Source organism: Vulpes vulpes, unplaced genomic scaffold (genome assembly GCF_048418805.1).
Source record: "Vulpes vulpes isolate BD-2025 unplaced genomic scaffold, VulVul3 u000000703, whole genome shotgun sequence".
NCBI lineage: Eukaryota > Metazoa > Chordata > Mammalia > Carnivora > Canidae > Vulpes > Vulpes vulpes.
The window spans coordinates 917,007-942,234 of NW_027325743.1; the positions used below are offsets into that span (position 1 = coordinate 917,007).

The 25,228-nt window shown below is 41.0% G+C and overlaps 1 pseudogene; it reads right to left on the reverse strand.

The window, feature by feature from the left end:
• LOC140596745 (solute carrier family 13 member 1-like) overlaps positions 1–25,228 on the reverse strand; it is a 96,761-nt pseudogene that overhangs the window by 37,347 nt on the left and 34,186 nt on the right.

The following is a 25,228-nucleotide window of genomic DNA, read 5'->3' on the forward strand; positions in this document are numbered from 1 at the left end:
GATTTTTAAATTGTTATTCTATTGAAATCACACCTTGTATTTTTCCATTTAAAAAATTCATGTAAATAAATGAAACGTTTCATACCATGTGCATCAGCAGAAGCCACATCTTTTTGTACTTAATGAATCGTTTCTTCTTCCATTTTAGGATGGTTGCTAAGTAATGCAAAGACTTTTTAAAAAAAACAACAATGGGTTTTTAAAACTCTAGGTTTGTAATGTTTTCTAAGATTTCTTTGAGGTTATAAGAAGTTGTCGTGGATTCTAGAGTTATCATTATCAAGTTGAGGGCGATTATTATCGACCACGAAGAGATCTAAAGCTTAATTTACGTATTATGCAATTAGAAGCGACAAATGAAAATAAATAAATAAATAAATAAATAAATAAATAAATAAATAAAAGAAGCGACAAATGATGAATAAGACATGCACAGAAAATTGATGAATGGAAAAATGCTTTATCATGTCCACAAGACTGTATTGGGAATGCTCACTTAAAAAAAAAATGTTTGTTGTCTTTAGTTGGAAAATGCAGTAAGGAGGAAATGCTTAAGCTTTTTTCCCATCAATTTATTAGACTTGGATTACAGGTCAATGACCTAGTTACTCTGTCCAGCCTAAAGGCATTGAGAGATGCTGCGGTTCGCCCGCCCAGCTGCAGCTGTCACCACTGCGGCTCATACCTTGAGATCAGGTTCTCTCCACCCAACCCTGTTTAACCGAATGGGGGTTTTATTTGGAATTTTTGCCTGGAGGGATAGTTCAGGTAGAAAGATGAAAGCCTGCAAGAGCAAAATTCTGTTTTGTGTTAGTTTCTTTCTTTAGTAAGGAAGTGAACACCGTGCAGGACAGTGGCCTCCATGATCACAACCTTTACGCTTCCATCTGCAGTGACTGTTTTGAACGATAATGGAACGAATAACTGTGAGGGATTGGTTTCACCGTTTCTTTTCCCACTTCCTCGTACCCTGTAAGAATCTGCCCAAAGTGAATACAGAATTCTTTCATCATGAATTATGTGAAGTACGATTAATTCTGATAGACTCTTTCGCCCAACAGCATATTTTGAGCGTCTACCATGTGGACACCTACCAGGCGCTCTTCCAGATAATGAGGAAATAGTGGTGAAGTCGATGGATGCAGTCCAGCCTCTCATAAAGTTTACATTTAAATGAGGAGCACAGGCAGTAAATAGGTAAGCATAAAAAGAATCAGAAAATATACCAAAATAATATAATAGAAGGTTGCTAGGGGGAAGGAGAGATTTTACATAGTGTGGTTAAAGAGGGTAAGATTCGGAATGGGATCTAAATGGCAAGAAGGAGCCAGTCATGTAAGTAACTGGGAAACAGCATTCCAGGCGGAGGAAATAGCAAGTCCAAAGGCCCTAGGGTAGGAATAAGAGGAGCATGTTTGAGGATCAGAAGGCCGTGAGGCTGTGAGGTGAGCTAACATCAGTGAAATCGAGTCTACGGAGTAGCCAGTAGGGATCAGACCATATAAAACCTTGTAGGCCGTCAGAAGAAATGTGAATTTTAGTATGAATGCAACTAGGCGTGATCGAAACAGGAAATACGTTAGTGACATGATTTAGAGTCTGTAAATTTGTGATTTACTCAAAACATCCTGGTTGGATGATCCTCAGGATTGAAGGCCACGGAGTAGAAGCCACAGTGCGATAGGCGACCCCCTATCTGGCTCTGGTATAAATTTTTGTATAATCCTCCCTCCTTCTGTGCAGGCGGAGTCTGATTAGGTTCTTTCATGGGAAAGGTGAAGGGATTTTGTTGCGGAACCAAGGTCCCCATTGAGATAGACTCCGGTTACTCAAAAGGGAGACTTGGACGGGTCTGACTTCATCAGGCGAGCGCTCAAAGGACAGCCTTTCCCGCTGGCCTAAGGAAGCGAGCTTTCCTGTTGTCAGCGGAGGGCTCAGGTGGCGAGGATCGAGGCACAGCCTCTGGAAGCAGGGAGTGACCCCAGGCCACCTACAGTGGGCACCTCCGTAGTTGAGCCCTGGGGAACTGAATTCAGCCAGTGGGTGATCTGAGAACAGGGCCCTGGCTTCTGTGGGATTCGAGGCCCCAGCTGCCACCTCGATTTCCATCTAACGAGATCCTAAGCAGCAGACTCACGTAACCCGGGCCTAGAATTCCTGACCTGGGGAATTATGAAGTCATAAACTCATGCTTTTTTAAGCCACTAAGTTAATGGTAGTTTGTACAACAGTCACATAAAACAAATACGCAAGGAAATTCATTAGAGGACAAGGAAGCTTGGCAGAGGAGGAGGGTGCGATGGCGTAGGAAGTAGAGCAGATTTGGCCGGAGGCGGATTGGTGGCGGTGAAGGTGAAGAGAAGACCATTGGTTTCCAATATACTTGGGACAAAATGTGGAGAAGCGGGGAATAGGTGCCATTTATTGAAATGAAGTCTGAGGGAAGAACAGGTTGGCAGACGGGGAGGGAGCGGCTGGGCACACACCTGAGGTGGGAACGTCCGCAGGCTCCCAAGTGCTCACGTGGGTCTGGCCCCGAGGGCAGAGGGCAGGTTACACATAAGATGGGTAGGTAGCGACAGGTAGGTGACACCGCAAACCAGAGGAATGGGTGTGATGGTTTCAAGAGTACATGGAGGCAGGAGGAAGGGGGCGCGCACCCCGGGCGTCCGGCCACAGGTCACACCGACGGTTAGGACGAGCCGGTGAGCCACGCACACTACGCTCTAACCGCGTCCAGCATCTTTCCACTTTCCGCAGGATGACACCATCTCCCGAGCTTCGGTGGGGACTCTTCAAGGTCGCAGACTGTGAGAATTCTCGCCCCAGGGGAGCGCTTCAAGCGCAGCGTGTTTGCATCGAAGCCCACGTCCTCAGCTCCAGCCCCGGTGAGAACACACGGTTCCGTGTGCTGCGGGACGTGCCCAGGCCGGCCCGGACCTGGTGTCCTCAGGACGCGGGAGAGCCCGTGGAGATGCTCTCCCCGCGACGAAGGCCAGCCCCGGCAGCTGGGGGAGGCCTTGCTGCCCTCCTCGGCCCACGGCCCGGCCCACGCGCCACGGCCTCCCGCGGGCAGCTGGGGAGGTTTGCGGCCTTGAGACCACGTTTGGCCTTTCGGGCGCCGAAGCCGCGGCCACGCTCATCCGAGCCCTTTTGATTACGGGCTGCCCTGGTGACTCCTGAGCCCGAGCCACTGGTTCGGGTCCGTGCAGACGGTTCTCTGCGAATGTCAGCTCCTCCCGCTCACGAGCCAGCGTGTCTCCGGGCAAAGGCCTAGAGGGCAGCCGGCGGCTCGGTGCCAGGCGGGCTCCCGCGGGCCAGGCCCCTCGCCAAGGCCCACGCGCGTCCTCCAGGCTGTCCTCGCAGTCCTCTGACATTGCCCCGTTCGGCAGAAGGAGCGACGTTCACAGACGTCAAGCTCACATATGGCAGGACTGAAACCTGAGCCAGTCTGAGTCCAAACTCTGCAATGCCCAAATCTCCCCTATGGTGTTTGCCAGAGAAATTATTTCTGAGAAGTAGAATTGCTCGTCCCTGCAGGGGAAAATCGGGGCAACCTCTGACGGCAGCTGCTGCTCGGTAAGCGCTTCACCCTCCCCTCTGCAGGGCGCCAAGAAGAAAGGGCTGGAAGGTGGGCTCTGAGTTGGCGCCCCTACGAACACATTTATTTTGCCATTTCTTAGTTTGTGAACCTAGAGTAGTCATAATTTAACACGTAATTAGTAACAGTGGTCGCGCTAATTATTGATAACAAAACTTCCTTCTGTGCTTCTGGTATACCCACAAGCTGACACCTGAAGCTGAATCATACTCTGACCATTAGCCAGCTAGGAGAGGTTTCTCGGGATAATCTTCCATTTTAATCCGGTAGATTTGTTTTTTGAGTCTAATAGCTATTCTGTTTGTTAACTACTATCGATGCACCTGAACTACCTGCTATGAAAGCAGTCATTGTCTCTAATAATATTTCCCTCAATAGCATAATTTTAATATCAAAAGATCATTTCGTTGTTTAGGTGATTCCCAAGAACAGTAAACGCTTCATGTAGGTCTTGGACGGTCCATCTCAGACAGCGCTTAGTGGTCGCCCTTGGTGTGATGAAAGGATGAGACCGGTCCCTGCGCCCTCGACGAGATTTCAAATGATTAGGGGTGATGGCGTGAGCGTGGGTGAGACAGGTTTGTAGAAACGCGAACATCTTCATGGCAAGAGGAGCTGGGAAAGGTGGCAGAGCAGCACCTGAGCAGAGGCAGACGAAACAGCACTACACAGGCCGAGGAGGACGTTGGAGCGTCGGCCCACGCTCCGGGAGCCGGAGTGGGAGGAAAGGGCTTAGGGACAGCGTGGTGGAAGGCGGGGGCTGGGTGATGACTGGGGGCGTTATCCCTGGAGCAGGAGGGAGTGGGGCCAGGCAGAGGGCACCGAGCAAGCAGGATTTATCCACTGGAGGCGCCAATAAAAACCTAACAAAGCAGCAAGTCGTAACAGGAGGCGAGAGAACAAAAAATATTTCCAGAATGCTCTGTTCCAAGGATTAATTAAGGCCAATGATGAATTAATGTCAGGTAAGTTAGCGCTTAGGTACCTCTGGAGCTCGCTTCCAGGATTAAGAACGCGAGAAATGTCACACTTAGAGTTGAGTTGGACACGTCGCTCCGTCTTGATAGTATCACCCTGAAAATCACCTCCCGAGCTGGCTATGGGCTCATGACCAGGGGATGGTTCAGTCTAACTCGGAGCTAACTGAGCTTTGCAACTACTTCACATAAGACGCGCGTGTTTGCAGGCTCACTCACGTTTTATAGGAAGGAAATGCGACCCGTGAATGTGAACACGGATGTAGCCCTTGCTACTGGCAGCAAACTCACTTGTTTTTCTAGAACTTTACAGACTGGCACCTTCTCCATGGTCTGCGAGGCAGGCCGTGGGGTCGAGGGGGCCTGGGACTCGGCCGTCTGCCCTCAGCTGGCAGTCCCTTCGCTGACTAGGGGTCATTACAGAGTGTCCGAGCCATGGGGCCCCAGGCTCACTCAGTGGAGCGTCAGACTCTTGGTTTGGGCTCAGATCATGGCCTCAGGGGCTTGTGAGGTGGAGCCGAGTGGGGCCTGGGGCCCAGGGCAGACTCAGCCTCAGATTCTCTCCCCTGCCCCCCCCCCACTATCTGCTCTCTCTCAAATAAATAAATAAATAAATACATCTTTAAAGTCTCTGTGCCTCAGTTTCCTCATCTGTGAAATGAGGGAATCATATACGTAACCTGAAGTTTCTGTGTCTTCCCATTTTTCTACTTCCCCCCATTAGTCCTCAGGACGACACGTCCTTCTTTTCCAAGACCGACATTTCCACGCTTGTTTCTATTATCTTTCTGCTTCTACCCGACACTTAGCCACTCATTTCCTTCTCTCTCTCTCTCTTTCTCAAAACGTCACGTATCTGTTTTACAGTTTCCTTCCTGAGCGTAACACAAAACTGACGTCCTCCTTGTCCGCGAGGGCTCTCCGCCTCTGGGCACACCACGCTCTGCTCTTTTCTTCTTTGCTTCCTCAGCGTCACAGGAAATCATTCCAATTAGCTGTTTCCCTCCCTACTGCTCACATCTTCCTTCTCCCAGGCCTGGCTCTGCCCCACCTCCCACGTCTTACGGGAGGGCGCCCATGAGAAAGGAGCCTTCCCTTAGCCACGGTCCCCCTTGACCCTTCCACCGCGCGGCTTGTTCCAACTCATCCTCCATTCTGAAAAAGGTCTCATTTAGCCCTCAGAACACCCCATGCCCGTGGTTCTCCACCCACTTTGATAAACTTTTCTCAACTTCTTTCTTGTCAATAGTTCCCAAGAATCTATTCATGTCTTGGTTCTTTCAACTTTCTTCTCTCTACGTGACCATTTCTACATTCAAGACGCTAATTTCTGGGTTTATATATACATAGCCCTCAAAGTTTTCCACTCCATTTGCAAATGCCTACTAAAAACCCCGTGCAACACAAAGATAAACTCAAAATGGATGAAAGATCTCAATGTGAGACAGGATTCCATCAAAATCCTAGAGGAGAACACAGGGAACACCCCTTTTGAACTCGGCCACAGCAACTTCTTGCAAGATACATCCACGAAGGCAAAAGAAACAAAAGCAAAATGAACTATTGGGACTTCATCAAGATAAGAAGCTTCTGCACAGCAAAAGGATACAGTCAACAAAACTCAAAGACAACCTGCAGATGGGAGAAGCCATTTACAAATGACACATCAGATAAAGGGCTAGTATCGAAGATCTGTAAAGAACTTATTCAACTCAACAGCACAGAAACCAACAATCCAATCATGAAATGGGCAAAAGACATGAAGAGAAATCTCACAGAGGAAGACATAGACATGGCCAACAAGCACATGAGAAAATGCTCCGCATCACTTGCCATCAGGGAAATACAAATCAAAACCACAATGAGATCCCACCTCACACCAGTGAGAATGGGGAACATTAACAAGGCAGGAAACCACACATGTTGGAGAGGATGCGGAGCAAGGGGAATCCTCTTACACTGTTGGTGGGAATGTGAACTGGTGCAGCCACTCTGGAAAACTGCGTGGAGGTTCCTCAAAGAGTTAAAAATAGACCTGCCCTACGACCCAGCAATTGCACTGTTGGGGATTTACCCCAAAGATTCAGATGCAATGAAATGCCGGGACACCTGCACCCCGATGTTTCTAGCAGCAATGTCCACAATAGCCAAACTGTGGAAGGAGCCTCGGTGTCCATGGACAGATGATGGATAGAGAAGCTGTGGTCTCTGTATACAGTGGGATATTCCTCAGCCATTAGAAACGACAAACACCCACCATTTGCTTCAACATGGATGGACCTGGAGGGTATGATGCTGAGTGAAGTAAGTCAATCAGAGAAGGACAAACAGTATATGGTCTCATTCATTTGGGGAATATAAAAAATAGTGCAAGGGAATAAAGGGGAAAGGAGAAAAAATGAGTGGGAAATATCAGAGAGGGAGACAGATCATGAGAGACTCTTAACTCTGGGAAACGAACTAGGGGGGTGGAAGGGGAGGTGGGCGGGGGGTGGGGGTGACTGGGTGGTGGGCACTGAGGGGGGCACTTGACGGGATGAGCACTGGGTGTTATTCTATACGTTGGCAAATTGAACACCAATAAAAAATAAATTTATAAAAAATTTAAAAAAAATAAAAACCCATGCATAGGCTCTGAGCAGCCATCCCGAGATATCTAAAATCAAATTTGTTAATTTCTTCAATGAACCTAAAAGTTCGTGGCATCACCATCTATCTAGCTGGATCGGCAAAAATCCCAGACTTGCCCTAACGCCTCATGGCCCTTAAATCCTCACACCTGATTACTCACCACCTTCTGCCTGTACATTATCTTGAGTCTAAATCCTATCACTTCATAACTAGTTTAGTTCTGCCCCTTGTCACTTGTCAGCACTTTGGTAGCAGACTCCTAAATGGTCTCCTATCCCCAGACTCTTGGAATGCCAATCAATCTGCACATTGTTATTTAAACAGTGCAAAAAAAGGTAAAGGAAAAAAAAAAAGAAAGAAAAAAAAATCCACAGGCTCTTTTACTGCCTTGAGGGAAAAAAAAAGAAATGGTTACAAACTTTTTGTGCTTTCATTTTATGAATATTTGCATTCACTTTCTCCATAAATGTGGTGTTTACCTCTTAGGATTGAGCCATGTTGCACAAATCTCTAGTGTTTGAAGGGTGCTGCATACAGCTACAGTCCCCTTTTGGGGTGTATATTCAATTATGTTTCTAAGGAGGTGATTTTTTAGGGAGACAGACTTTGGGGTTTGAATGACCATAGTCCGAACTTCAGTCTGCTAGATGAACATCAACTTTCTCAAATCTCATAGTAATAACCAACATTTACTGAGCATATTCTCTGAGATAGGCACGATTTTAAAGTGCTATTTATTTTTTAATAAAAACTTTAAACAATTCTCTAAAAGAGAGTTATTAATATTCCATTTTTCTGGCAAGGTAAGAAGCTTAAAGAGAGTAAGTAGTCTAAGATCACCCAGCTTGGAAATGGAAGAGCTGGGATTTCAACAAAGGCAGTTAAGCCCAGAATCTGTGCTTTACTCACCTCCATATGCTGCCCTCACAGCAAGGGCATATAGAGTAAGTGTGTACTGCGGAGCAGGTGGAATCCAACACATACCACCTACCTACTGGCCTCCATGTGAAAAACCAAACGTTATTATGTTTTAAAATTTTTAATGGTTTTCACAGATGTACATTTTGTCTAGAACCCAGAGAGAATCTCAAAGCTTCCTGGCAAGTTTCATTTTTTTCATTCTCCAAAAGAATTCACAACAGTGCCTTGCTTGCACATCATCAGTCCTAGAACAAATGTTTATTCTGAGGAAGCTAAATTTTATTCAGTGCAAATAAAAATAAACCTTTACCCATTCACTCGGTCAATAAACATGATACATTTTATATCTGCAAGTGATAGGTGAATAGATGGATAAACAAAGGCTTTGAAATCCGTTCCCCTCTTCCCACTGTTTGTAAGATAGCACCTTTCCCTAGATGTCAAGTCACTGATTCTTAGGATTCATGCACCCATGGAGTTAGGCAAGATCCAAATGAAATTATACAAAATGACTCTCGATACTGCTTTAAAAAGGATGGCAAGCAGTGTCAAGAGGAAAAGGTGGACGTGCATAAGATTTGGAAACAAAGGGCAATTTCTTTCCAGGTCCAAACATCTTGACAAAGAATATAAATATTTTTTCCCTGTATTTCTAAGTTCTTGGCACTTTTTCCAATGAAATTGAATGCATTTCATTCCACTGTTGCTTTGAGATGTGGTTGTATCTTGGGGCCAATGTTTAATAAAAAGTGGGTTAAATATCTGGCTTGTTTAATAGGATCAATCATATTTCCTCATATAAGTTTGTTTTCCCCCTCTATTCTAGTATTTTCTATCAGGAAGGGATACTTTGAGTTTCTTTCTGTTTGTGTATAATTCTCTAATGTTAAAGCAAACTTTTGTTTTTTTTTTTTTTTAATTTTTTTTTTTATTATTATTTTTTTAATTTATTTATGATAGTCACAGAAAGAGAGAGAGAGGCAGAGACACAGGCGGAGGGAGAGGCAGGCTCCATGCACCGGGAGCCTGACGTGGGATTCGATCCCGGGTCTCCAGGATCGCGCCCTGGGCCAAAGGCAGGTGCCAAACCGCTGCGCCACCCAGGGATCCCTAAAGCAAACTTTTGAAGAAAAAACTTCACTAAATTTCAAGTACATATTAAGCATTTTCTAAATTAAAGAATATTTGGCCAAATTCCCATGAATAGGAGAATTGGAAGATTAGATAATTAGGGAAAATAGTTACTGAAACATTTTGCTTAAAGTGCTGCAATGCTCCCAATCTGTCATTGCAAATGGATTACTGCATCCAAAGAATCAAGGGAACAGATAAATAAAAGAAAGAAAATTTGGTTGATACATTGTGCAAGACCGCAGACAAAGGGCAAGTCAGCATGGATTACTGCAACAACATCGATCTCATGAGAATGGTGGAAACCAGCAGTTCTCTAACACCAAGAGTAAAACAATAAAATTTTGGTCTACATTTTAGAAAAAGATTTGCAGAGAAGACCAAAATGTGGAATCTCTTTCTGGGGATTTCTGGACTCATGAAAAAGGATGGAAGTCTAGTTTTCAGAAAGAGATCAAGTACATCTCCTGTCTTGAATTAGGAGACACATTAGATAAATCCTCTCCGACACAGAGAGCTTCAGAAGTCTCCCACTTAATAAACCAGATGCCATTTTAAGGTTCCTATCGACGTTGGCCGCTGGAGCATGCGTGATGGACGTGCAATCGTGGAAACAATAAATACACATGGAGGTCTGTATTAGACGGTCTTCAGCTGCTAGCCCACTGCTCTTTGCACACAGTTCTTGTTCTTTTTAGGACAATGGAGTGTGACTTTTTTTTTGTCTTAGGTTCCCGAGAAAAGCTATGCATGCACAACATTTTGCAAATAATTTTAGAAAGGTCATAAAATCTGTGAATCTGCTTTGAAGAATGTAGTCTTCCTGACTCTGAACCCTAGTCTTTTTGTGAAAAGACGTACATCCTGTTCCAGGGCATCCTTAATGTGGCCCACCTTGCTGGAACTCTGATCATCTGTCCTGTTAGTATTTGAAAACACACCGCGGGTGTAGAATTCAGTTTGAGTCCTCACGTGAAAGCATGGACTTTCAAACTATTATATCAGTAATTCTTACAATAGCTCTCAGAAATAGCATCAAGTATTTTTACATGGTTTACTTCATTTAAGTCTCACAATAATCATCTGAATTGTGACTGTTTTAGATATGAAAAATTTAAGTCTTGGGAGAGTAATTCACTTTTTGTTGTTCAAATTCACAAAGTAAGTGGCTGAAAATTACAGATTTTTTAACCCAAGTTATTTGACTCTACCCACAGATTCCCCATGTTCTCTAATAGATGAACATCATGGTTGCAAACTTATATTTAGAGTCCTATGTCTGTCCTTAGAATACTTTATCACTGACATTTCTTGCAATTGCCCAATCCTTCAAATCTTTTTGAATTCTAGGCAAGACTTCTGTAATAAGCACCTTTGTGCGCAATTCTCATCTTTTATGTTTAAATGCTAGTTCCCGAACCCTACATAAATTTTCCTACCCAGATAATCCCTATTCACATTAGTTAACTATCATTCACAGTATTATTTGTAACAAGAAAAGTCTTCCCATTTGATTAGAATGGTCCGCCAGACATAACTATCTATTGTGAGCTGATTTGGGGAATCTTAAGGCACCTGTTAATTCACTACACCCTCCATATTTAACTCTTAGTGGAAGGGAAGGTCTCTAGACCTATAGATGTCCTGATGAAAAAAAAAAAAAGGTTAACTCAGTACAGCAATTTCCGTTCCTGATTCTCTGAATCAGTGAAGAATAAGCCTCATAAGTTATGTGCTGCCTATTTATTTAATCAACGATCCAATCATTTTACTTACGTATTGAAATGCTCAGAGAAGATCAAGTTGGTAGAAGTGCCTGTGATCGTTGTGAGTCCACCAATGGTAGAAGAGTAAGCGATACACAAGCACATAAGTTTACACATCATGTGGTCCTTCTTTGTTCGGTACTTGGTTCCTGTGTCTGAGTTCTGTTCAACAAGAAAAAAGTTTACACATCATGTGGTCCTTTGCTTAATATTTGGCTTCATGCCACCAACATTTCATCATTTTCAAGTCATCTTTACAAAAGAGAAAATGGCGGCCTTTGTTACCTTCTTCTCAATTAAACCACGGCCCTACCTCACCTCCATTTTCACAAACTACGCAAAAGAGTCGTCTACATTCACTGACTCTGTTCCTTTAACCACTCCAATCTGGCTTCCGTCCCTTCAGGCCACCCCAACCGCACTTGCTTTGATTATCAATGTACTACTAAACCCAACACATACTTCTCAGTCTCAGTCTTGTAGACCTCTTGACAGTACCCAGAAGAGTTAACCACTTCTTCCTGCTGTAAAACTCTTCTTGGGGCTTCTGTGATATCTCACTCTTCTGGTTTTTCTCCCACATCTCTGCTTGTTTCTCTATTTACCTTGCCAATTCATTTTCATTTATCCTTCCTGAAAACTGGAGTTTCATGAAACTCTGTCACGGCTACCTCTTTTTTCTGAAGTATTTACCCTTAGGAAATCTCATATATTTTCACTGATTTAATGCCTGTAGATACACCATACCATCAATTCTGGTCTTCAGCCCAGACTTCTCCTTTTAGACCTATATATCCAATTGACTATTTAACATAACTTGAATATCTTAAATAAAACTCCACTCCCAAAATGTTCAAGACCAAACCCATTATTTTCTTCCTCAAATGTAGTTCTTCTTTAGGATCACCTATATAAGCTAATAGCATCATCATCATTATAATTACAAACACAGTGTGCTCCGTATATAATAAACACTATTCTAAGTTCAAAGTAAATAAACAATTTAATCCATGTTATTCTTACAGTGGAATGAGGTTAGCGCTGTATTTATCACATTTTACACATGAAAATATGAGACAGAGTAAAGTTCAGGGGCTTGCCCAAGGTCACAGAGTCTGGAAATGGCAGACTTGGATTTTGAAACCATGTAGTCTTGCTTTAGAATTCATACCCTCAGCCACTATACTATATTGCTTGTCCTCCCTGAGAGCATTCTCTTCCTTCCCACCAAATTGGGTCAATTTTATCTATATAAATGTGTCTGGACTATTTCATGTTCATCTCCATCGCTATCACTTTGGAATAAATCAACATCACCTCTGATTTGGGTTACTGTAATAGCCTCCTTATATTTCTTCATGTATCAATTCTTGTCTATTTACGATCTGTCCTTATTTAAAAATATACAAATAGAAGAATCACCCTGTTTCATACAGAGAGGTATGCTGTCTGTGATATATACACTGAAGGATCTTTTTAAGAAATCATGGAAAGGAAGTATTTATTTATTTTTTTTAATATTTTTTTTTGGAAAGGAAGTATTTAGTACTCACTGAAAGCCATCATGGATGTGGGAATGACCTAGCATAGTAGGGTCAGGTGCATTGGATTATAATTTGCCTTTTATGTTCTAATTAATTTAAAAGTTAGCTCCCTGGGGTGTCTACTCTTCACCCCAAACAAATTAATTTATAAATATCTTGTTTGTCTTATATTTCATACATGGGAATGTTTTATATTTTCCATGGTAACAGTTTCCATTGAAAACTTGAAAAACAAATGGTATGTAAATAAAATAGCAAAATAAGTTTAAAAATTCTTATAGTGTAGTACTAAGTGGCAACTGAAATTTGGGGCTTAAATATTAACTATTTTACTGTAGAAAAAAGCAACAGAAACCAGGAAGTGATATATAATTTGGATATTATTAAACTGAACATAAGAAGGGGAACTTAAAGATGTAATGTACATTCTCACCACACTTAAACTTTCTTAATTGCAAATATATGCATATGCATATATATGTGTATATAAAACATAATGATTAAAAGGTATGGGTAGATACAAAATTAAAGAATCAAAATAAGAAAATACTAATATATTTGCCATGCTTTATCCTTTGTGGATTTCTCATACTTTTTCCTATGTATAGACCTTTAAGACATATATTAGGTGATATTTATGCAAATATTACAATTTAGAAACACATTAAAAGTTCAGGGTGAATTTAAATTCTGCAGTAAATTGTAATGCTAATATACCATAATACATGTTGAGGAGTAAGTGCAGGCGTTGGGAGGTGGGATCGAGGGCAATGTCTGTATTATCTTGCCAGTAAACATGAACGTCTTCTGGTCAGCTCTATTACGGTTTTTCGCTTAGGGCATGTGATTGCTGGGCTGGTTGAAGAGATGATGCTGTAGTAAGGGGTAAAGACCGAGGACCAGAGAGACAGTTGGGAAGGTCAATGGCAGAATAATAGAGCTCTTAGGAAAGCCTGAGATGAGCCGTTAATTGAGCCAACTATTAGTACAGAAACTACAAAAACAAAGGAAGGGTGGATCATCAACAGATTAGTCTTTTGCCTAAGACACTAGTTTCAACCTGAGACCAAGAGTTTGACCTAGGCCCAAAGGGATCTGGAATAAATCATTTGGGAAGTTAAGAGCATGTGTTTGCAGATATCAGGACAACAGAATAAACACGACATTTTTCCATAAGTGGAGGAGGAATTTGGTGTTTGTGTGTGTGTGTGTCTGTGTGTGTGCATGTGTGTGGTATATCTTTTCCCAAGAGTTTTGGAGAGAAAAAAAGATTCCTACCCAAGAAGGGAGGAGAAGCAAAACATCTAGAGGAATGAAGCTGTAGGGGATGAGGCAGTCGGGGATGGCATGGCTAGAGGGAACCTCCTGTGCTAAGGTGACCGAAGGGCATTGCCATGGACACACTGTGAATGGGAAAATGCTTGTTTTATACTGTTTCACAACAGAGGACTTATGTGAAATTAAATATACACAAGGATGTAGTTTTTATGATAAAACTATGTCCACACACATAAAATGCCCAGGAATAGACTAAACTGAAATATGTCAAAATATTAACAATGGGATTGGGGATATCTTCTGCCTTCTTGATACTTTTTGTATCTTCTACAACCATAAAAAGTCTTTCCAATATATGAAAGAATTGTAGACCCCTTAGTGCAGAAAGTATTCAGAAATTAATGTGGTACGAAGAACAGGGATGCCTCACTATTGCTACCTGGTGGTTAGGGGTGCAGACCCAGGGGCTTACTCAACACTCCATCCGTGAACCACGGGGGCTAAGCCTGGGGTCTCCAACGCTGTACAAGACAACTCACTGGGGGGACAGTGGCATGAAACCGTTAGGGTTTCTATTTATGGTTGAATAATAATGTGAGACGACTTGTAAGAAATATCACTAATCATTTTCTGCTTGCCAAAAAGCCAGGTTAAAATCTAGCTCTTTTTGGATATTTACTTGCATTAGATCCATCTGGTATCACATATTGATTTCTCAGTTGTAGGCATTATGGTTAGATTTCCACTGTTAGATGATGAGGATTTAGCTTTCGTTGATACACTCGACCACCCAACACACTTAAACTTCATGTCCCCATCCTCCTCCTATTACAGCTACGTGATAATCCTACTTAGAGCGGAGTTCAACATTTAGAATGTTGTCGAGTAGAAATCCATGAACTTCTGAGAAATATGACCTATATTATTTTTCCTGTTCCGTACTCCTGCTCTACCCCTCCTGGCTTGCTTGGTAAGTTTCGCTTGGTTTTCTGTATAACCACTAAATGACTCCAAACATTCCATGGTTGTTTAAATCTTCTCTCAGAACAATCAAGTAAGATACTTAATCTACATCAAATATTCTACCCATTTCATTGTCTTAGAGCATGTCTTCCAGGACGTTCCTAACCTGTCCTAACTCCGAGCATTTTTCTCTCTGGATCTGCAAAGATTTATCTCAACTTCAGTCAGTCTTCCTACTTCATTGATAGCTTGGTTGGATATTGATTTCAAGTTTGAAAATAAACATCATGCCAAATGTTGAAGGCATCCTTTTCCGATTGTTTGAGTTTCCAGTGTTGCTATAGAGAAGTCTTTAAGCATTCATATTTTTTATCTTTTTTAATGAATCAGTGTTGTCATTTTTCTGAAAATTTTTAGGATTTTCTCTTTTCTCATAATATTCTGAACTATCAATAACCTTCTCAATGTGTGTTTCAACTCTTGGCTGGCACCCAGTGGGATTACATTCTTACACTATGGAAATTTCCTTCAATTTTTGATGTAGTCTCCTCAGTTTCCTCTATTCTTTTTCTGAAATTTCCTATGATTCTCTTACTTTGTTTCTTGCCATTTTTCTACTAGATTTTCCATTTACGATATATTTTTATATCTTTTTAACTACATTTTATATATTTATTTTATTTATATTCATATTTTATTTTTTGTCTTCTTGGTCCTCTTTTAAAGAATGCCACTCATGGATAAATTCCTAGAGTCACACATTGTACCAACACTGAATCATGATGAAATAGAAAATGTGAACAGACAGATTACTAGTAAGGAGATTGAGTCAGTAATCCAAAGTCTCTCAACCAAAAAAGTCCAGGACTAAATGGCTTCATTGATAAATTCTACCAAACATTAAAAGAATAATCAATGCTAATCTTTCTCAAATTTCCAAAAAATAGAAGAGGAGAGAATCTTCCAAACTCATTTTACTAGGCCAGCATTACCCTAATACCAAGACCATTCAAGGACACTACAAAAAAAAAAAGATAATTACACATCACTATCCAAGATGAACATAGATGCAAAAATCCTCAACAAAATTGTAGCAAGCCAAATTAAAGAATACGTTAAAAAAAATCATATACCATTATTAGGTAAAATTTATAAAAATAATATGATCATATCAATAAATGTAGAAAACATGTTTAACAAAATTCAACATCAATTTATGATAAAGTGGGTACAGAGGAAATATATCTCAACATCAAAAAGACCATATATGACAAGCCCACGGTTAACATCATACTCAAAGATAAAAAGCTTAAAGTCTTTCTCCTAAGATCAGGAACAAACAAGGTTGCCTGCTCTCACCATTTCTATTCAATATAGTATTGGAAATCCCAGCCAGAACAATTAAGTAAGGGAGAAAAAGCCATCCAAAATCAAAAAGAAGGGATCCCTGGGTGGCGCAGCGGTTTGGCGCCTGCCTTTGGCCCAGGGCGCGATCCTGGAGACCCGGGATCGAGTCCCACATCGGGCTCCCGGTGCATGGAGCCTGCTTCTCCCTCTGCCTGTGTCTCTGCCTCTCTCTCTCTCTCCCTCTGTGACTATCATAAATAAATAAAAATTAAAAAAAAAAATCAAAAAGAAGTAAAACTGTCACTATTTGTAGATGAAATGTTATTATATATAGAAAACCTTAAAGACTTCATCAAAACACTGTTAGAACTAATAAAAAAATTCAGCAACACTGCAGGATACAAAATCCATGTGCAAAAATCTGTTGCATTTCTATACACTAAAATGAAATGTCAGAAAGAGAAACAAAGAAAACTACATCATTTATAATTGCCCCCAAAAATAAAATATCTAGAAATAAATTAAACCAAGGATGGGAAACATCTGTATATTGAAGACTATATATTGTTAAAATTGATACTACTCAAAACTATCTTTAGGACCCAAACTACCCAAAACAATCTACAGTTTTGATGAAAATTTGATATCAAAATTCCAATGACATTTTTCAAAAACAAGAGCAAACAATCCTAAAATTGTATGGAACCACAAAAAAAAAAAAAAAAAAAAAAACCTGAATAGTCACAGTAATCTTGAGAAAGAACAAAACTGGAGGCATCATGCTGCCTGATTTCAAACTATATTAAAAATCTACAGCAATTAAAATAGTATGCTATTTGCATACAAATAGACACAGATCAGTGTAACAGAATAGAGAGCCCCAAAATAAACCCACATAGATATAGCCAATTAATTTATGACAAAGGAGCCAAGAATATATAATGTGGAAAGGACAGACTCTCCAATAAATGGTGTTGGAAAAACTGGACAGCCACATGCAAAACAATAAAATTTTACCACAATCTTACAGCATACACAAAAATTAATTCCAAATAGATTAAAAACTTGGACATAAGACCTGAAACCATAAAACTCCTAGAAGAAAACATAGATGGTTAGTTATTTGACATAGGGCTTAGTGATAATTTCTTCAATCTGACACCAAAAGCAAAAACAACAAAAGCAAAAATAAATAAGTAGGACTACATCATACTAAAAAGTTTCTGCACAGCAAAGGAAACCATAAAAAAAATGAAGACAACCTACTAAACGAGATAAAATATTTTCAAATTGTATTTCTGATAAAAGGCTATTTACCGAAACATATAAAGATTTCATACAGCTCAATAGCAAAAAACACCAATTTTATTTTTAAAATCAACAATTTGATTTTAAACTGGGCAGAAGGGGGCACCTGGGTGGCCCAGCGGTTGAGCATCTGCCTTTGGCTCAAGGCATGATCCTGGGGTCCTGGGATCGAGTCCTGCATCAGGCTCCCCTCCTGTTTTTCCCTCTTCCTATGTCTCTTCCTCTCTCTCTCTCTCTCTCTCTGTGTGTGTGTGTGTGTGTGTGTCTCATGAATAAATAAATAAATTCTAAAAAAAAGAAAAGGGCAGGTCTGAACAGACATTTTCCCAAAGAAAACTTACAAATGGCCAATAGGCACATGAAAAGATGCTCCATATCATTAATTATCAGGGAAATACAAATCAAAACCACAATGAGCTATCACCTCATACCTTTTAGTATAACTATTATCAAAAAGACAAGAAATAATAAGTGTTGGTGAGGATGTGGAGAAGAAGGAACCCTTGTGCACTGACAGTGGGAACGTAAATTGGTGCAGCCACTATGGAAACCAGTATTCAAGATCCTCAAAAAATTAAAATAGAACTACAACATGACGTAGCAATTCTACTTTGGGGTATTTATCAAAAGAAAATGAAAACACTAACTCAAAAAGAAATATTATGCTTGTGTTCATTGCAACATTATTTGCCACAGCAATGATATGGGAACAACCTAAGTGTCCATTGGTGGGTAAATGGATAAAGAAATTGTGGTAAATGTACACAGTGGACTATTACTCAGCCACAAAAAAATGAACAAAATCTTGCCATTTGTGACAACCAGATGGAGATCAAGGGCATTGTGCTAACTGAAATAGGTCAGAGAAAGACAAATACATGATCTCTCTCACAAGTAGAATCTTTAAAAAAAAAAAACCACAAATACAAAAACACACAAAAGAACAAGCTCATAGATGCAGAGAACAGATTAGTAGTTGCTGGAGGCAGCGGGTCAGATAAATATGTGAAGAGGGTGTAAATTTATTAAAAAATTAAAATTAAAAAAATTAAAATTAAAAAAAGGAGTGTACAAGGCAGCATATCGTATGCTACATTTGTTTGTAAAAAAAAAAGCAAAAATAAAACAACATATCTATGTTATGAGAAATAAAAGGATATTCATATTCCATGAATGCAATTCCTTTGTTTTCCTCTGAATATATTAATGATAGTTTCCTTTCCTGTGTTTTCCTTCTTCTTGCATAGTCCCTGTTTCCTGCAGCTTTCTGCTTTCTTTTTGCTTCTTTGGAACTTTCATGCCCGAGGTTTTCTTCAGCTATCCAGGACCTTCTCACTGTTTGCTTATATTTGAGACCCTGAAAAGCTGTCTGGAAGCTCTGTACCCCTGCTTTGGGAGTTGTTGACTGTGGGCTTCGCTGCAGTACCTCTGACTGGGCCTCTTCTTTCTCTGAGAAAATCCAATTGTATATATTTTCACCTTTTCTTTTCTTTTTTTTATTTTCACCTTTCCTTTATGCTGATTATATTCCCCAGGAGAGGATCTCCTGACGTCCTGCCTGCTGACACCTGGAAGGGACAGGCCTGGATCCTGGAACTAGTGGAGTAGAAGCAAGGTTTCCCCCATTCTGCAGGTAAACTGCCTCTCAAACCCCCCCCCCCCTTCATCGTGAAACCCTCTGTGACCTGAACTGTGCCTGATTCTCCTTACTCTCTGCTTTACTGGTCTGAAGAGGACACTGGTGTTTGGTGGAAGAGAAGCAGTTGCATCTGTGTGGAGTTGAGGAAAAATCTGGGAATTCATCTGTTTTCATAAGCAGTTTTTTACCCCTGATTTTCAACATTTTAAAAACTTTGAAGGCTGCTGCTATGTAACCTGGATTGTTCATTGCCTCTCCTCACTGTTGATTTAGGATTCCACTTTTATGAGATAACTGAGTCATTTCATATCCATCCTTTTACTTTCCAGCTTCCAAAATGATTTTGCTGTCATCTCTTCTCTTGACATTTACATAATCATGACTTATGACTTAAAAGGTCTATTTGTTCCTGTTTTAATGGAGATTTAGGAGATACTGAAGGTAAATGGGTGTATTCAATCTAGCATCTTACTGGAAGATGCAACCTTTCTCTTACATTAAAAAATAGATTAATCTTAACTAATAATCATTGCACGGACTGACCTCCATTCATGGTCTATATGTCAGTGGGTGATATAGGGAAAGATGGGGGGAGGAAAAGCTCAATAGTGTGAGGAGTGATTGACAGCGGGGCCCTATCTCCCTCTTTGCTCTCAGCATATTGAGTTTACATGTGCTTGGTTAAGTGAATAACAGTTACACTTTCTAGTTTTAATTAAAACAGCCCTCTCATAACGTGCATGTGGCTTTAAATGATTTCTATAGGAAATTATTCATGTAAAGAAAGCCCAGAATAAAGATAATACATAAGTGAACGGCAAGAAAATAGGAGGAGAGACCCTTCTCCTACTGTTGATATGAACTCATCATGAAGCTCTGGTAAGAATCTAGTCTGTAATAACCTGAAAAACTCAGAGCAGTTGGTAACAAAACTGAAGTTATCAATAAGACTCCTGGAAATATGATTTATATACACTGTAGTTAATAACGAATTATGCTGCATATTGTGAATTGGAATATTAGTTTACATAGTAATAGTATGATGAATAGAAAGGTCCTTAAAATTAAACACTTAAGACCTGAGGACTCTTTATAAAAATTCTGTTTTTTCAGCAATATCAAAAATCATAATTAAATCAAAGATTTATTTTATAAAATGCTATTATCCTATATGTTAAATATTTAGAAGCTTCCTTTGTAATTTATTTGTGAATATCCAAAAATAAATATGTATTAGAAAAAAATCTTTTTCTTTCTATAGCAGTAAAAATGACTGACATAATATATAATAAATAATATAGTATTTTTCTTTTCCACAGCATGACAAATCAGATTTCCTGTTAAATAAAATGTTTAAAAAGCACGTTAAAAATGTATCTCAACACTATGCAAAAATAGGGAATTTGCCTTGACCCTAAATCAAGTGAAAGTGGGAATCTTAAGTGAGTAACTAGGCAGCTTTTTGATCTGAGAATCTCAATCTTTTTTTTTTCCAGAAAGAGCTGGATATGGTAGATAATGCCTAAGGCCCATCATCTATGAGGAACCCTACAGGAAAATACGCATAAAGCTGGTGTCCTCTGCAAAAGTTGACAATAAGGAAATCTCATGCTGACTTACAGGAAAACAAAATGTAGCCTAAAAACTCCTAATCATGAGCATTTTTAGCCTAAATTAGTGTTACCTGTCTGTTAAAATAAAAACAATAATATAAAAGCTCTTCTAGGAAGCTGCAACTCAAGACTTAAGGAATTTCCAGAGAAGTCTCAAGGAAACCTACTATTTCAATACTTACATAGCTCAATATCTCAAAAGCAAACAATCCAGTTAAAAAAAAGGGCAGAACACATGAATAGATATTTTTCCAAAGAAGACATCCAGATGGCCAACAGACACATGGAAAGGTGCTCCACATCCCTCATCATCAGGGAAATGCAAATCAATACCACAAGGAGACACCACCTCACAGCCCTCAGAAGGGCTAAAATTAACACAGGAAACAATAGATGTCAGTGAAGATGTGGAGAAAGGGAAACCCTGTCGCACTGTGGGTGGGGATGAAAACTGGTATAGCCACTGCAGAGAGCAGTGGCGGGGGCGGGGGGGGCGCTCAAAGAGTTAGAAATAGAGCTACCCTGTGATTCAGCAATTGTACTACTGGGTATTTACCTAAAGGATACAAACATACTGATTCAAAGGCGCACCTGCACCCCGATGTTTACAGCAGCATTATCAGCAAGAGCCAAATTACACAAAGAGCCCAATGTCCATCAACTGATGAATGGATAAAGAAGATATGACATACGTATATGTGTGTGTGTGTGTGTGTGTGTGAATATTAGCAAAAAAAATGATATCTTGTCATTTGCAACAACATAGATAGATCTAAAGGGTATAATGCTAAGTGAAATAAGTCAGAGAAAGACAAATATTATACAATTTTACTCATACAGGGAACTTAAGAAACAAGACAAATGAACAAAGAAAAAAAAAAGACAAACCAAAAAATAATCTTAACCATAGAGAACAAGTTAGTTGTTACTATAGGGGAGGTGGGCAGAGGGATGGGCGAAATAGGTGACGGGAGCTAAGAATACACTGGTCATGATGAGCACTGACTAATATAGAGAACTGTTGAATCACTGTGTGGTACACCTGAGACTAATATAACACTGTATGTTAACTATATTGGAATGAAAATAAGTACCAAAAAAAAAAGAAAAAGAAAAAGAAAGAAAGAAAGAAAGAAAGAAGAAAGCAAGCAAGCTGGCATTGCTTCATTAGCATCAGACAAATAAACTCTAAGACCCCAAAACATCGGGGCACTGAAAAATGGTAAAAGCATTAATTAACCAGGAATATATAAACATTCTAAACTGGTAGGGACACAATAACATAATCTAAATAAGTCCAAAGTATATAGAAACCAAAATTGACAGAACTAGCAGGAGAAATAGTCATATCCATAACCTAGAGGGAGATTTTTAACAAAACAGTTTCATTAATTGCTGGGTTAAGTAGACAAAAAATCAGGTCACAGACAATTTGAAAAACAACCAGCAAACTTGATTTAACAGACTTTTGGAAAATATTGCTCCCAGTAAGTTGAGAGTATACAATTCTTTTTAAGCACGACGAGACATTTATCACAATTGACCATGTGCTAGCCCATAAATCTGCCTCAACAAGAACTGATGTCATATAAACAATTTCTGAGCACAGTAAAATGAAGTCAGAAATAAAAACAGAAGAACAAAAAGTATCACAAAAGTCTCATTTATTTCAGATTTTAAAATGCACTTCTAAGCAACTCATGAAGGGAAGAATCTAGTATAACAGAAATCTAGAAGATACAAAGAACTGAAAAATATGTGATGGAGCTAAGTTAATGGGAGAAAATTCATCTCCTTAAATCCTTACTTTGGAAGAGAAGAAAAAAAAAAAAGGAAGAGAAGAAAAGCTCACGTTTCATAATGTGAATGTCTAATTTAAAAAGTAAAAGAAAAAAAATAATAAAAAAATAAAAACTAAAAGAGCAGCAGAATGAATGTAAAGATAAAGTAAAACAAAATAATAAAGAGAGGAAATGAATAAATTAGAATACTCATAAAATATGATCAAAGAGACAAAAGTCAGTTCTTTGACAAGACTCATAAGACTAATAAAACTAATTTTTGAAAGACTATTGAAAAAAAAAGCTTAAAAGATTAAGTAGAAATATTAGCAATGACAAAATCTATAACTAAAAATACTTTAGAAATTAAATTGGTCTTGGTGATATTATAAACACCATATGCTATTAGCCGCAGGACGGAAGGCATACGGATCCTGGAAAAATACAACTCAAGAAGAAATAGAAAATGTAATTAATCCTAAAGCCAGGAAAGTGATAGAGTAACTCCTGGGAGCCTCTGCCTTCTGCGTTCTCCTCTTCCTGTGAGCTGGAGTAGAGGATGGGGAGGGCGAGGGGAGGCAGTGATCTTGCCCCGGGGGGTTGTTGGTGCTGAGGCCTCGGAGCTGGGAGGCAGAGTCGGGCCGGTGATGTGGAGCCGCCCTGCCTGCTTACTTCTCTCTCGTTAAGACTCTTGCTATTTGGGGGCTCTGTGGTGATGAAGGGGTAACCAGGACGAGCAGAAACACCGAAAAGAGGACGAGAGAATGATTGTCACGACCCTCCGGCCTGTGTGTCTGGGCGAAGGGACCGGCGAGTGACTGAGCAGAGGAGGCGGAACCAGACAAGGCCCCGAGACTTTTCGGAATTAGTTAAGCTGGGGTGTGAGGTACACCATTTCGTGCATTTTTATATCCTTTAAATTCTTTCTGTTGCGTTTAATAAATGTGTGTCTATTTCACATATTTCATGATCAAGTGCAAAAGCCATTTGGGGACAAAGCAAAATGAATGTTTTCCTGCTTTAGGGAATGCTCTTGGAGGACGCTCGGAAACACGCTGCTGAGGGTGGAGAAGACAAGGTCCCCCGGAGAGCAGACGCGGCCGTGGGAGGCTCCCCCCGGCCCCCCGGCCCACCCTTAGCTCCAGATGCCAGGACCCCCGTTTCGGGGACTCACAGATGGAAGACTCGTGGGACCAAAGCTCTTCTCAGCGGTCGTTTCAACAGCACAACGTTGTGTGGAAACAGGCCTGAGCGCAGACACCGAAGGAGCCGGGCCTTTGACCTTGACGACGACCGGGACCACGGGGAGGTCGTGGGCCCGGGCTGCTGCCGGGTCCCCTCTCCTCGTTACAGCGAATGTCAAAAAAATTCTTCACTCAGGAGTGAATTCACCTCACCCGCTTCCGTCCTGAATCGGGAAGTCCTCGGGGTGTGATTCCAGGTGGACCGGGCCGGCTGCTGCCCCACGCGCTCTCCACCGTGGCCGGACCAGCCCAGGCTTCTGCTACACACTGGGGGTGACAGGCGCCCGGGTTCTGGATGGAAATGTGATCTCCCTGTTGGTCTAGGAAGTAAGGGGGCTACGGTTTCTTCTAGAAGCCCCACTTCTCCTCCCAGAGGCCGAGGACGCTGCCCCATCAGGAGAGGCCACAGGGCACACGGGTGCACATGGCCCGCCCTGAGATGACCCGGCTGGCATCCGAGGCCACGCTCGGCCACTGCAGGGGCCCGCACTGCCTGCCCGGCCGGAGGTGCCCAGAGCGCAGGCCCCACACACACACGTGCAAGAGCCAAACACGGGAAGTGGGTGAGCACCCAGGTGCTGCCGAAGGATAGGGGTGATCCTCTCACGGCCACATGGACACCCAGCCACCTGGCTGTGACCTGAGACATGTAGACATTACCCCAATCCAGCCAATCAGCACACCCTCCACGTCCCTCTCCATCCTTCCTTCCTTCCTTCCTTCCTTGTCCTCCTCCTCCTCCTCCTCCTTCTCCTTCTCCTCCTTCTCTTCTTCTTCTTCTCCTTCTTCTCTTCTCTTCTTCTTCTTCTTCTTCTTCTTCTTCTTCTTTTCTTTCTTTCTTTCTTTCTTTCTTTCTTTCTTTCTTTCTTTCTTTCTTTGTCAGACATTCAAGCACCATCACCCCACCTAACCAACTTCCACCATACAACACTGCCAAGTATACTTTAACTTTATACGCTTGGAGCTTATCCGTCTTACAGCCACAAGTTTGCACCCCATCCCTCAACCCTTGACAACCACTTCTTTACTCTTTGTTTTTATGAGTTTGACTTTTTATTTTCTTTAGATTCCACATATAAATGCTACTGCACTATATTTGTACTTTGCTGCCTGTCTTCTTTCACTTAGTCGAATGTCCTCAAATTTCATGCATGTTCTTACAAATGGCAGGATTTCCTTCTGTTTCCTTCTGTTCCATAACATTCCACTGAATACGCATAACACATGTATCCATCCATCCGTCGGTGGACACGTTCTCCGTATTGTAGCTAATGCGAATAATGCTGCAATGAACATACGCGCAGATATCTCTCTGGGATCTTGTTTTCATTTCCTTTGGATCTATACCCAGAAGTGGGATTATCTATTATCATATGGTAATCCCATTTTTAATGTTTTAGTGAACCTCTATACTGCCTTCTGTGGTGACTGCACCAGTTTACACCACCGAGAGTGCACAGGGCTCCTGTTTCTCCACATCCTTG